This window comes from Bubalus bubalis, chromosome 22 (genome assembly GCF_019923935.1).
Source record: "Bubalus bubalis isolate 160015118507 breed Murrah chromosome 22, NDDB_SH_1, whole genome shotgun sequence".
In the NCBI taxonomy this organism is placed as follows: Eukaryota; Metazoa; Chordata; class Mammalia; order Artiodactyla; family Bovidae; genus Bubalus; species Bubalus bubalis.
In genome coordinates, this window is record NC_059178.1 from 29,597,732 (window position 1) to 29,610,711 (window position 12,980).

At 40.5% G+C, this 12,980-nt stretch overlaps 1 protein-coding gene across 7 annotated transcripts in view; it reads right to left on the bottom strand.

Moving 5' to 3' along the window:
- The window catches only part of OSBPL1A (oxysterol binding protein like 1A), a 228,221-nt gene that overhangs the window by 52,784 nt on the left and 162,457 nt on the right, over positions 1-12,980 (bottom strand). The gene's annotated exons all lie outside the window — the stretch shown is intronic.

Below are 12,980 nucleotides of genomic sequence, written 5' to 3' on the forward strand. Positions count from 1 at the left end.
TCCAAAGTTGATTTATGTTCATAGTCTTAAAAATGCTATCATTCTTCAGTCATGGAAGAGTAAACAAAGTTGTACTTATAATATATGTGGAGATATAAGATCTTCAAAGGCATTTTGTTTATATGAAACATTTCATAAGTGTAATATGTTAGTATCAACACAAAATAACTAAAATATACCTATACAATACAATGAAATTCCTAAAATCTGTCTATCTCCATTTCAATAGAAGCAAGCTTGGATGAGTCTTAAAGAGAGACTCTATCTCTTACAACTTTTTCTTGCATGAATGATACTGTGATATACCTTCCACCAACTTCCAGACTTGAATTTGGACAAACAGAGGAGTTGCAAGTTCTCTCTGCATACCCAGAATCAGCACCTAACTTAGGGCTGAGTCAGACATACAGGTCATGGGGTTAGGTGGACAGCTGGGTATTTAATCTGCTCCTGCTGCTGCTAAGTTGCTTCAGTCGTGTCTGACTCTGTGCGACCCCATAGACGGCAGCCCACCAGGCTCCCCCTTCCCTGGGATTCTCCAGGCAACAACACTGGAGTGGGTTGCCATTTCCTTCTCCGGTGCATGAAAGTGAAAAGTGAAAGTGAAGTCGCTCAGTCGTATCTGACTCTTCGTGACCCCATGGACTGCAGCCTACCAGGCTCCTCCGCCCATGGGATTTTCCAGGCAAGAGTACTGGAGTGGGGTGCCATTATCTTCTCAGAATCTGCTCCTAGACATCTTCAACTGAAATCAGCCTTTAGTCTTAGAAGAAACTCCATACAAGTCTAAGATGAGATCCCTAAGACTAGTCCAGTACCTTTTCAGGGACTATGCATAAAAGTCCAACAACTTGGTTTCCTATTTTAAGCTTACTGTGGTAACTTTATATAATTATCTGATATTGCTCTCTGGTTTTGCAGTGTATTTTAAAGATTATTTTTCATTTTGATCTCTTAAATTATGAAAAGCCTGTAACTGCCACTTAATAAATCTGGCTCTACATAGTAAGGAGATGAAGGTGATTATATGGCCTTGTTTTATAAGAGCTATTACTTATTTTGATTTTAGTAAGTTAAAATGCATATTTAAAATTTCAAACTGCTTTCTATATTGGCTTTCTAAAATTTAGAATTCTTTGTCCAACTTCAGTAACGTAATAAATTGACTTCCTATTCTTGTTAGTTTATTACCTTTATGGGATTAAGAGGAAAGCCTACAGAAACATCACACTGCCAAGCCAACATGGACTGATGAACACATACCCAGGAAGCAGTCCTTCAGTTTAGAGAGAAGTTGGCCCCTTGGGCAACAAGATTTCCTCATGTCAAGCCTACTGAATGGTGTTTGGCACAGCTGGCAAGAAGGCATGACACGTTAAGTTAAGGTAGACCTTACTTAGGGACAGAGTATGTATTCTCTGCTCACCTTATCTCAAAGAATTAACTAAGATTTCATGCAATGAGGGAGCTGGAACAGATGTAAACTAGTGAAAGTATAGAAAGCAGGTCATGATAAGGTCATCTAAGACCTAAAGGAAATGGTCTTAATGACAGAGAATAGACAAAATGCAGGCTGCATGCAGTACAAGTCAGAGCCAGTTTCTTCGTCCCTGTCTCATCTGAAAGGCTGGCCTAAGCCCTCTTGCAGCTAAGCAGCATAGAGGCAGTGAGCACGGAATCTTCCACTAACACCTTCCCACGTTCCAGAAAGGATCTAAAGCTGTTTTGCTGCCAGTAATTTTGCTGGCAGGAAATGGGAAAGCAGCCTTTCCTGACTATAACAGGAGTTTCTTGGACACTACACTAGGAAAGGTCCCGTCTTAGAACCCGGGTGTGCTCCAGCTGGACTAGGAGTCTGGCAGTAGGCAGCAAGAGGTATGGCAAGACCCCAGAGCAGCCCTGAGCGCCTGACGGCAACGGTTGAGGCCTGAACCCAACTCTGGAGCAAAGCTGTGTCTAACAGGCTGCGTGTCACCTGGACACTGCAGTCAAGGGCTTCAGATCCCCAAAACAAGAGTCTGGGGACTATGCAAGCTGTGGTCAACACAAAGAGAAGACACATAGAGGAGCAGATATGCACTGGATAATTAAGTATCCCTCTGCAAACACTACTCTGCCTCTTTCTGTGGTTCTGAACTTTTTAATACCATTACTGGATGAAGAGGAAAGCCTATAGAATTGCCAAGCCAACATGGACTGATGAAAACATACCCAGGAACCAGCCCCTCAGTTTAGAGAGCAGCTGGCCCTTTAAACCACTTGTGTTTTTCTAGAATGAATATAACAGTTTGTGATCTGCTTTAGCCAGTTCAATAGCCTGATTTAACTTCCTTTTAGAGTGACCTGAGATCTTTTTGACTGCTTACCCATCAGAGGGATAAAATTTCTAAGGAGAGCTGAATTTCTGGTTCCTTCCTTCTCTGTGACATGTAACACCTCCATGGACATTATTTGACATACATGCCAGTTTCCTTTCTGATTTTCTTGGAGCCCAGTAAGATACCTGTACTGCAAAGAATAGTATTCCTCTCTTTCCTAAGAAGGTTTCTTCTGCAAATAAAGATTACACAGTGTCCTCAAACACAACAGTCAGGAGGAAGAAGTCTACCTCACCTTCTGAGATTTTCTTGTTCTTTCCAATAAGATAATGTCAATCATAATCCTGGGGGAAAAAACCAAAAACATTGGTCTTCACTCATAATAAGAGAACGCACAGTTATTGAAGAGGAACAATTTTCATGGAACATTACACCTTTCATCATTCCTACATCCTTTGGAATATTCTACTTTGGAAGGAAGTTGATAGACAATAGAGATTATAGGAAGAGAAATTTTTATATCTGTTTGAAATTGGCAGAATTTTCAATGCGTTCATGTGTTCTTTTGTATACTCATGTTAATACAAGTGGAAATGTACAAAGGCCCAGAAAACGCGTTCCATGTCCACTGTAATTAGTAATAGTGCCTAGCTCTGAGCCAAGAGCAGATGGGTGATTAATAAACTCTTTGGGACTATGATGTTAATTCTCTGCAAATTATTACATAAAAGAAACAAACAGAACTGCATTAATTAAAAGCTGGGACAGACTGTTTTACATTTCAGAATATCAATCCAGGAATTTGCCTAGGCATATAAATCTCTGTTCTTCTAAACATCTATGAAGACTCTAAATGTTAAGAAAAGAATGGAGGCTGTGAAGTCAGAATATCTGGCTTGCCTGCAGGTCCTATCACTTATTTGCTAAGTGATCTTGGGCAAGTCAATTAAACTTTCTGGGCTTCAATCTGTTCATCTGTAGGACTGAGGATATAATAATAATAATTGCCCTACCTATGACTCAGAGCTATTCTGAGAATCGAAAGCTATGGAGTTTGTGAAAGTACCTTATATACATCAATTTATAATCCAAAAGTACATTGGGGCCATTAATATTACACATCTGAAGATGCAGAAGCACTCTGGGTCTGAAGTTCACACACTACAGCCAGAAGAGAGTGGGTCCAGCAAACAGTCAGACCTAGGTTCTAACATCTTGCTTCTGGACTGTGCTTTTGTGAGGTGTTGCTCAAGTCAGAGATGAAGCATGGATGGGCTAAATGCTTACTAAAGCCACAAAGCTATGCCATGTCATAGAGCCAGAACCAGATGCAGAAGGAAAGTGTACTATGTTGACAGTTCTCGATTGTTTTATTATCATGGTACGCTTTCACCTACTAGAGTTTTTCACAATCTACTTCAGGGACTCAAAGACCCAAAACATCAAAGCACAAAAGCAAGACAATATTGGGAAGGATCTGTGGTTATAAATAACCTACTTGGTTCACCCAGCCAGTCTGGCTGAAACTGGGCTTTCTCACAGCCCAGAAGCACACTGTTTCACTCCAGCTCTAGGAGGACACCAGGCTCCATCTCTTACCACTGGCTGTACCTTGCTCTAGCACAAGTCACATTACATTCCCCATATATCGTCACAGCATGCAGATCTGATGACACTCATCTACGCTCTCCACGTTTGTCAGATACAGAGGCAATGCTTCCTGCTTGAGAACCAGGATGTGTAATTAATGTGAGTCTTTTCCAGAAGAGCAAGGAATTGGCTCTGAGAATACTCACTACGGCAGAATGGCAGCTCATGCTTAGACTTCAAATCCAGGCTGAGCATGGTACTGCATCGACATGACTCAACAGGCTGTACTCCATGAATACAATCTGTCATGTTCTACAAGCCCGAATGCATTGTGTAAAGACCTGTGCATGAACCACATTTTCTGAAGATTTTAAAGGTACAAGGCAAAGAAACGGTTAAAGGATCTTTTTGTTTTGAAAACAAAATAACTTTCCTAATTTACATCTTGCAAATCATTATGGACGTCGCTGGTAGCTCAGATGGTAAAGAGTTGGCCTGCAATGCAGGAGGCTGGGGTTTGATCCCTGGGTTGGGAAGATCCCCTGGAGAGAGAAATAGCAACCCACTCCAGTATTCTTGCCTGGGAAATCCCATGGACAGAGTAGCCTGGCAGGCTACAGTCCATGGTGTCACAGAGAGTCGGACACGACTGAGCGATTCAACAACAATAACAACTCCTTATTCTTATATATGGTGCTATCTAAAATAGGAAAATCTTTCTGTGTTAACAAGCACAGCAAACAATACAGAAGAACTCTATGTCCCCTGAGGCTGTTTTCTCCTTCAGGCAAAATTCAGGTTGGCACAGCTCCAATGGGAGACACTTTGATGTATTTGTAAAGACCAAATCCCACAGGTCATCAAAAGCCAAGATGCCCAGTCTATGAGTTACCGTAATTAAGAAATGGGCAGAGTAAACAGAATAAGGCAGAGCATTAAAAGACTAAGCTACACTGACTATTTCCCAAGCACTCAGAACCTTGTGTTTATGTACATGGAAGAGAAGGAGGGTACATCTTCAAATAGACTAAGATGCCAAGTAAGGAAATACATTTTATTAGATATTTAATTTCTTCTTTCTTCTGACATTCTGAGGATTATAAGTGCATATAAAGCAAACTTGAAATAGAAAATGGATATTTACCTAAGAGATTCAAGAAGCCTAGGGATAGAAAAGAGAAGTAATGAGACCTCTGCAAGGGGAAGGTAATATCAAGGGACTAAGGAATGAATAACAGTGCTTCAAGCCTCTAGTCACCTCTTGTTTACACTTTTGACAACATAAGCTTACAACCAGCCACACCTTTGTAATCTTAATGAAGAAAAACTATGTTTAGATATAACCATTACTTTAAAACATCCTTATAAAATTAATGAAAAGCAACCATAAGAGATAGTTTTCCTTATTTAGCATTCAAAAGAAAAAATTGTATTTCAAAATAAACACTTTTATTTTAGCTACCTGTTTCCCTGAATATTCACTGGAAGGACTGATGCTGAAGCTGAAGTTTCAGTATTTTGGCCATCTGATGCAAAGAGCTGACTCACTGGAAAAGACCATGATGCTGGAAAAGATGGAGGGCAGGAGAAGCGGGCAAAAGAGGATGACTTGGTGGATGGCAACACCAACTCAATGGACGTGAGTTTGAGTGAACTCCGGGAGTTGATAAAGGACAGGGAAGACTGGTGTGCTGCAGTCCATGGGATCGCAAAGAGTCGAAAGTGACTTAGCGAGTGAACAACAACAACCTGTTTCCCAAATGTCAAAGGCCAAAGTAAAGTTCTAAAACCCATCCAAAGTCCTTTTCTTATGAGCTAAAAGGAAAAAAAAAAAACAGTTCCATTTATTTACTTTTGCTTAAGGTTTATCAGTTTTCTACTAATAACAGCACCTGAGATTTAATGAGTTAAAATCACTATGATTCCTTTGCATAGATTATCTCATTTAATTATCACAACCACCCAACAAGGTAGGTCCTGTTATTACATCCCTTTAACAGAAGAAGTTAGGTTTCAAAGTGATTACAACTTGCTTAGAGTTAGGAATGTGATAGATATGAGATCAAATCCAAGTAACTCTTAATACCTACAGTTTTCTATGTCACATTTTTTCCAAAGGACATATAGTGATACGAGTTACATGGTAAATATATGCTATGTGGGAGGAATTGGAGATTTTTCTAAGAATTATCTTCCCTTTTGACAAACCTGGAAAAAAATATTTTCAACTCATATCACATACAAAAAGCTAGTAATGGTATTATAGAGCAGCTAAAAATTAGTAAGTTGAACACTCCTAGAAAAAAATGGGCAAGATGTATTAGCAATTCACAGGAAAAAAGTACAGATAGATCACAGAAAGATTCTCAATCTCCCTCAATTCAGAAATGGGCACTTCAACACAACAGGCGCTTGGCTTGTTCATTACTGTAACCTCAGCACTTTGAATAGAATGTGGCATTAATAGTAGCTCAAAATATATCTGTCAAATAATTTGGTGCATATATATTTTTAAAAAGCAAGGGCAAGAACTGTATGCCTGCATTTTCTATCATTGGTGTGAAAAAACAAAATTGTATGGATTAATGATTGCAATTGGGAAAAGGCAGAGGAGTGGATAGTTTAAAAAGTGGAAGTTAAAATTTGCAAAATATACCCTATTACATTTCTGAATTTTGAACCACATGAATGAATCACCAATATTTTTAAAGAGAATCGTCTCTGCACACACACATACACACACACATGCATTTTTAAAGAGCTGTTGAAGAAAAACCCAACTGACTAATATCAAAGCAAACGAGACCAAAAGAATTGAAATCTGCTCATGCTGTGTGCTAAGTTGCTCAGTCATGTCCGACCCTTTGAGACCCCATGGACTGCAGCCCACCAGGCTCCTCTGTCCATGGGATTCTCCGGACAAGAATACTACCATTTCCTTCTCCAGGGGATGTTCCCGACCCAAGGATCGAACCCGTGTCTCTTGTGTCTCCTGCAAAGGCAGGCAGGTTCTCTATCATTAGCACCCGAAATTATGACTTTAATTGTTAAGTATTTCGCTTAGAATTCCTTTTTTTTTTTTTTTTTCCCGCTTAGAATTCCTAAGCATGACCAAAAGTGTTACTGGAAAGAGTCTGTGTTTTTCCAACTGTGTTTTATAGATCCCCAAGCTCCCAAGAGGCGTTTTAGGGGTCAGGGGCAAGATCAGAAGATGGGCCTGTGGGCATCCAAGCCTCGGCTCTTTCTTTCAAAAGAGCAAGCCCTTTTAACTGACTTTTTTAAATTGGTTGGGAAGAGGTTGAGTTCTCTAGAAAGAAGCCTCCAGGACTTCCTCAGTGGTCAAGAATCTGCCTTGTAATACAGGGTCACAGGTTCAATCCCTGGTTGGGGAGCTAGGATCCCCCATGCCCTGGCGCAACTAAGCCCGAGTGCCCCAACTGAAGGGCTGGTGTACTGCAACGACAGATCCTAAGTGCCACAAATAAGACCTCACGCAACCAAATACATAAATATTAAAGAAAAGAAAAAGAAACCCTCAGGAAGCCTTAAAAAAAAAAAAAAGATGCCTCCATTTTCCTAGAGTCACTCTTGGCAGTAAGTTCAGCAAGTCCACTTTGGTTTGTGAAGATAATTATTATAAATCTTGACTCGCACTACCTTTTCTCCCCCTTCCTAACATAACCCCAAGTGACCGCAGCCTGCCAGCTTCTTATCCTAAAGTTTTGCTTATTGTTTCAGGTTATCTTTTGAACTCTCTTTGCCGGTTGACTAACCCCCATCTGCCAAGCTGGCAATCCCTTCTCCTGGTCAAGGAATCTCCAAATATGTTTTTGCCGGAGAGACAGGTGCTGCTGCATGGAATCAGAGAGGCCTGCTGGCTCTTAGTCCTCAGCGTTAGCCACTGTCATCCAACTTGCCAGTCTCCGTGTCCTCTGATGACCGAGTCCCGTGGTTCCAGAGACAGGATCGTGGGCAGTCTGCCCAGGCTGCAGCCCAGTGGGGGCCTGGCCCAGCTTCTCTCTTTAGAGGATACAGCACCTTCTCTCTCAACCTTCTCTCCTTGAGTTGTTACCAGTTTCCTGGTTTTGAGCACTCTTCTCACTCAAGCTAGTGACACAGGCTGGGGTCTGCTTTGTTAGTGAGCAAGGCCCCACAGGAGAGCTGTGTGAGCTTCTAGTGATACTTTTTTTTTTTTAATTACAGTCCTCTGCTTTCCAGAGCAAAGAAGTACTCTGAGTCAGGGAGTAAAGTGAGAGCATAGAACACGGTGTCTCTGGAACCTGCATGCTTCAATCGTGTCTGACTCTTTGTGACCCTATGGACTGTAGCACACCAAGCTCCTCTGTCAATGGAATTTCCCAGGCAAGAATACTGGAGTGGGTTGCCAAGCCCTCTTCCAGGGGATCTTCCCGACCCAGGGATCGAACCTGAGTCTCTTGTGTCTCCTGCACTGGCAGGTGAGTTTTTACCAGTAGCGCCACCTGGGAAGCTCCAGGCACTACCTCAAATCTAGCTAATTCTGGGCAAGGCTCTTACCCCTAGGTCCTTAGGTGTCTCTAGACCCCTGGTCACTACATGACAACAAGGAGCTACCCCAAATATTTCCTGACAGACAAGGGTGTTTTTCTGCCCAGGTTACCTGAGGGCCTCCGAGTGGGGTGACCTGCTAGTAACTCGACTGAGCGACTTCACTTTCACTTTTCTCTTTCCTGCATTGGAGAAGGACATGGCAACCCACTCCAGTGTTCTTGCCTGGAGAATCCCAGGGACGGCGGAGTCTGGTGGGCTGCCGTCTATGGGGTTGCACAGAGTCGGACACGACTGACGCGACTTAGTAGTAGCAGTAGTGCTCAGTAATGCCTCGCTCTTTGCAACCCGTTGGACTGCAAATCCTCTGTCCATGGGATTTTCCAGGCAAGAATATGGACTAGGGTGCTATTTCCTTCTCCAGGGGATCTTCCCAATCCAGGAACTGAACCCATGTCTCCTGCTTTGACAGGTGGATTCTTTACTGCTGAGCCACCAGAGAAGTTCAGGTGGGTTTGTACTACTGATAAAATATATCGGAACCTGAATAACTTTTATTCACAACTAACAACATTTTCTCAGTATAATCCTACTTCTTGGCAGACTGTCTTAGCTTATATTCTCAACATTTTTGTTTGACTTCAACATGTCAGGATATTTTTCACACACAGAAAACAGCTGTTATTCGGTCACCTAATAATTCTAAAGCAGTCACGAGGGATAAACCAAGGGTAAACTAAGGGATTGCCTGGAGTCTGAATCTACCATTTCAGCAAACTAAACATTTAAGATTCTTGGCCACATTTATGAAAGAATGCAAGGCTTTCATTCAGGTAAATACATCAAGAACAAGTACATTAATTAGAGTCAGATAAAACTTAATCCCTATCACATTTCTGTTGTAAAAAACCCTTCTGTATTTTAAAATTGCAAAGGTATTTTTACATTTTCTTATGAAAATTTTATTAAGTTCTGGCCTTACACATTTATGTTTGGTTCAGCTAGAATTTAATTTATATTTGTGAAATAGAGGGCCATTTCTTTCTTTTTTTTTTTTTTTCCTGTATTAAATGACTCTCCCAGCAGGCCTAACCTAACAGTCCATTTTTCCCTCCCCAATCTTCTGTGTTGCCTCTCTTACATATACCTGGTTTCCTTTTATGTCTGGGTCTTTGGACCTTTTACTTTCATTCTTCAGATCAGTCTTGCCTGCAGGACAATTCTGCACTAAAGATTTGTAATCAACTTGGCATTTAGTTAGGCAAATGCCTTCCCTCCCTCAAACCAGGTTCTTGAGCAGTACCTTGGCTCCTCAAAGCCCTCTGAGCTTAAAGAGACAGCTCAGAATCCGTTTTTCAACTTCCAAGGTAAAGTGCAACTTTAATTAAAAGCATGTTTGAGTCTATAGATCAATTTGGTAAATCAAACTTACGACAATCACTTTTTCTTCTTGGTAAGTTTTATATCTTTCAGTATTTATTTCAAGGTAAGTGACTTTTTAATAAATACTCTAAAATCAACCTCCACCCCCAGTTTTAACTGCAGTTTCTGTCTGTTGATGGTGCACAGAAATGTATTAATAGTTAGCTGACTTTGTAGCAAAGCAACCTTGCCAAACGTTCATAGTAACTATAATGATTTGTCTGTAGACATCTATGGTTCTGTTTATTTCTAAATCTGAGGGCTGTGTTATGTCTCTAGCTATGGCCTCCAAACAATGTTGAACAGAAAAGATGATGGCAGGCATCCTTCTCTTATTCCTGAAATTAGAACTGTTGTTTATAGTTCATTATCAAGTATTTATTTGTTCCAACTTTTAACCAGATTAAAGGAGTTCTCTTCCATTTGTAATTTGCTAATGTTTATTAATCATGAATGACAAATTTCATTGAATGTTTTTTCTTTATTAGGATGATCACAGGCTTTTATCTTTTAATCTAGTAATACTGGGAATACCATTTATAGCATCATAACATGAATCCAACATTTCAGATTCTGACTAACCTGTTCTACATTAGTATCTTTTACATTAGATATGTCCAGATTAGATAAATATCAGTATCTTTACCAATTATACCAACTTAGGTCAAACTCCTAAAACATTAGAGGAGGAGAGCTCAGAATAAGTGTAATAAGTTGGGCCCAAGACTAGAGAACTGATCCCACAGAACACAGACCACCGAGATGACAAGAAGCCCTATAAACATAAACCTGACCAGTATGGTGAAAGCTAGCTTTCCCCAAGGCAACTCAATGTATTTTCTGGAAAAAAGTGCCACCAAAACAAAGCATTTATTTTGTGTGTTTTCTATCTCCGCAGTATTTTTGGTTCTAGGTCTTAAACCAGTCTCTGATTCTTTCTGTTGATATTTCTCTACAACTAACCTAAAAGCCCAAAGAGAGCACAGAACCACAGAAAAGATCAATGGCCAGCAGAGTACACAGCCTACCAGTAATTCAGAGTGAATTAAAAAACACAAAATACTTGTTTCCCACAAGTCTAATCATATCAAAAGACACTGTAGAAGTTTCCTAAACTTCAATATGGTAGAAAAATCATGTTTTCAAGATTTCAGTTAGCAATCACAAGACTTTCAGAGTGAGAGGAGAACTCAGTTCATTTAGTCCAAATTTTTATTTAAGAGATGACTTAATTTACCTAGTCAACAGATGAATTATTTTTGTGGTAATCATCACGTAGGATGGATTAAAGATCCATAATATCTTTATTTTAATTATCTTAGAAATAAACTCAATGAGTCTGGCATACCTTGTTTTACATTAAATGACCACAACATAGGCCTTACAGCTTATGATTCTCTGGGTCAGAGATTTTTCACACTGCAGTCCACGATGTCATCCTATGATAATGGGGTGGAAAAGGGAACAAGAGGGCAGAGGTTCTCCAGAGTTCAGCAGATCGTTGTTGAGGAGGAGGAGAGTAAACAGTTAAAAGAGGGCACTTACACGGACTGCTGCCCGTGTGGTGGGCGCTCCTGCCCGTGTGGTGGGCGCTCTCCCAGGGACTCTCTGCTGACACCCCAGAGAGGAAGAGGAATAGGGTCTGCAGTGGCTTCATGTATTATATTTGGGGGGAACCTGCTGCTTCCATAATCCATACTACAGAAAGTAAAGCCTGAGTACTTCTGTTGGCTAAGAACATGAAATAGGTAAGGTGATTTCAAGCACAGCAGGAGACGGGAGGCCGGGGGGAGTTTAAGGGAAGAGACTTCCACATCTGTGCCATTCTGGGTTGGACTAATAAGAGAGAACACAGATTATGTGAATATAGTATTAATATAATAAATTTCTGTCAGATGCAAAATAACTCCTGTTATGATGCATTATGGCACACACACAAACAGGCTCCCGGGCTTTTGAAAAGCCAAGAAATTCCCCCTTCAGCCATAGGCTCTGACAGCATCTAGTAAGCACAGCGTTCCTTCTGATATCTTAACGATTCTATCAATGACTTGTGTACTTCTTTGAACATTCCAAAGATTTCTCCTGTGTCGTCACTAGACCGTCACGATGTATGTTAAACAGTTAAAGGCTGTCTTCTCTTTAGAGACCAGGAAACTGAGATCTGCTGGGTTTCCACTTAGGTACTTCATGGCCTGCACAGAACTGAGTCCCAGACCACAAAGGAGAGGACAGCAACCGCAGCGCAGTCAGGATGGGCCCTCGCGGCTCACGACATCAGCTGCCGGGATGACCTCCATCAAAAGATAACCATCAACGAGCACGTTTAGAGGACACCCTCTAACTGCACAGAAGGAAACTCTGTTTTCTAAAACTCACTGATTTTTTTTCAAATAAGTACAAAGAAAAAACATTCCTTGTTAACATGGGGCAGATACATATCGGAAGTGCTGAGTACCATTTTTCAATACAACAACAGTTGAGACCAATGGTAGCCAAAATCCTATGCAGAAAAGAAGTTAAAGCTACACAAATCTATAAATATTAAACAAGAGTAAAAAACTATCTTGTAGAAATTAATAACTACTTATCCCCAAAGTGCTTTTTACAATGACAACAGAATATAGTTTTCACTGACAATTTGATAAAATATTGTACCCTATGAATACCGGCATGTATACAAGGCACTGTACCTATAAACTTGTGTGAAACCAGAGAACTCGAGTGTCTGTGACACCTCATTAAACTGAGACAATCTCTAGGACTAAATCATCAAGGGAATAAAAAAAACAATACTAATGTTATTAGACACTATTAAAGGGCTATGTTCAACAAACCCCAGGTCTTAATACAAGTCTTTGTTTAAATGTAACTAAATTGTTTCAATAGGCAGGCAATATTACCATCCATTCTTAATAAAACCAACAGGAAGATCAAATGACAAGAAACTAAAATAGCATTGAGAGGCAGAGTCATAAAAGATGCATGCTCAAAAAAAGGAAGCCAGCATCACTTTCAGCAGGGAGCTTTGAAGAGCCTTTCTAAATAGCCAGTTGAAGGATTTACAGTTCCCTAAAATCATGGTAGCCAAAACCACGTTTTGTATTTAGTTCCTGCAATGAC